At 37.2% G+C, this 1,932-nt stretch overlaps 1 long non-coding RNA gene across 1 annotated transcript; it reads left to right on the top strand.

Annotated features, from left to right (window-relative positions):
• The first annotated feature begins 445 nt into the window (after positions 1-445).
• LOC113298897 lies at positions 446-937 on the top strand. The gene is made up of 3 exons (XR_003334454.1): positions 446-512; positions 606-641; positions 878-937. It is a non-coding gene; the product is annotated as an uncharacterized LOC113298897 (long non-coding RNA).
• Positions 938-1,932: the final 995 nt, after the last annotated feature.

The raw sequence follows: 1,932 nt of genomic DNA, 5'->3' as shown, positions 1-1,932 counted from the left end.
TGAGATTTAGGTAGATTGCTGTTCAGAACTTCCAATTTAGAGTTTTAGTTTGTTAGATGAATGTGCAGTCCACCCAGATCTATGAAACAATTACAAATTTTAGATGATTGTGTTTGTCAAAGAAAACAGTAAGAAGGAGTGTCTCATGTTAGACAGAAATAAAGATTATAACATCAATTAGTTGAATGACGGAAGGCTTATTTTATCTTAAATTTTTGCGCAAAATGCTGCTACAAGTTTGTGTTATATCATCAACCTTTAGTTCCTGTAATTGTATCTAAAGGCCTGTTGGTTTGATTCCTCCTACAGGCCTCTTGCTAAATTTTGTTTACTTAATACTTGAAACCATTCACCTGAGTTTTATTTATGGTCTTATCATAAGACTTATGGGTTGTCAGTGCCAGTGCAGTTGAAAACACAATCAAAGCAAGAATTACAGGAACAACAAAGATAGATGTAAATGTTGATTTCACTCACAAACTATGTGCTGCTTTGATGCTTCATCCCTTCAGGTTCCGTTATTCATTCTTCATCTTACTTTTATTGTTTTTATCTCAATCATTCCTATGTTATTGATTGGAATTTCCGTTTCTCTTTGTATTTAGGAATTCTGGCAATCCCCTTTCACAGATTATTGGGAGGTATGGCATTAACATATATTTCTGGGTTCTAATTTTGTTTATGTGATGAAAATTTTGTTCAAATTTGTGTTGGTGTAATGGGTGTGATAAAATTGGTGCAGTCCTTGATTCGTTGCATCAATTGGTTCTAATTCATCAATCAATTTCTTGTTTGAATTTGAGTTGTTTCGTCGTTTTTATATTCAGTTTCTTGGTTGATTCTTAAAATTTTCATTATTTTTTTGTTGTTACCCTAGTCTTTGCATTAAGCATCCAAGTGTATTTGGTGGGAGCGAAAAGCTCGATGTATCCTAGGCAACAACATGTCCCATCAGGGAAATGTTTCACATTAATTCTCACACTTAGCCTCTGCTTTCTATTCATATCACTTGTTCTTTGCCTTATAACCTCTATTTGTATTGGGAACCTTTTCTCTAGATGCAGTATTCTTCTACAGTAGAAGTTCTACTTTGTTCTCAGGCTTAGTAACTGTTGCAGTAGCATTACTGGTTGCAGTATTCTTTACTGGTTGCAGAAGTGACTAGTGAGGAAGCATGGTTGAGATTACAGAATTGATGTCAACGAGACCTCCTATTCCCTCTCAAGATTCATATCAATCTGTGCAACAAAGGGTCAGTGTTGTTATATCTCCTCCACCTCCACCTCCACCATCTTCTCAACCTGAGGTCAGGGAAAGTATGAAGCGGAACAGAACATCTTCGGTGTGGGAGCATTTCCAAAAGAGTGTTGATGAAGCTGGTATTAAATGGGGGAAATGTAACTATTGTGAAGGTGGTAAATATAGGGTTGGTGGTAAGAAGTATGGCACATCAAATTTGAACTGGCATTTGACCAAGTGTCAGAAGTATATGGAGTCACTAGAAGCTGCGCAGTTGGACTCTCTCGGTCATCCTAGCAATCTGGGAGATCAGCAGCAAACAGTTGGGGTTACGTTCTGTTAAGATGGATGTAGGAGAGCCTTGATAAAGTTCATTATCACAGATGAACATTCTTTCCGAATGGTTGAAGGAGAAGGATTTATAGCATTTTTTAGATATCTTGAGCCGAGGTTCAAACTTCCATCGCGGATGACCATCTATCGTGATATCTGTGGACTGTTTTTGAGTGAAAAAGCCAATTTGCTGAACTATTTCAAGTCGAACAAGGTTAGAGTTTGTCTCACAACCGATACATGGACATCCATTCAGAACTACAACTACATGGTGGTTACTTCCCACTTCATCGATGACCACTGGAAGTTACACAAAAGAATAATATGTTTCTGTCAAATTACTAGTCATGGAGGTGAGCA

This window comes from Papaver somniferum, chromosome 7 (genome assembly GCF_003573695.1).
Source record: "Papaver somniferum cultivar HN1 chromosome 7, ASM357369v1, whole genome shotgun sequence".
In the NCBI taxonomy this organism is placed as follows: Eukaryota; Viridiplantae; Streptophyta; class Magnoliopsida; order Ranunculales; family Papaveraceae; genus Papaver; species Papaver somniferum.
This window is presented reverse-complemented; position numbering and strand designations above follow the sequence as displayed.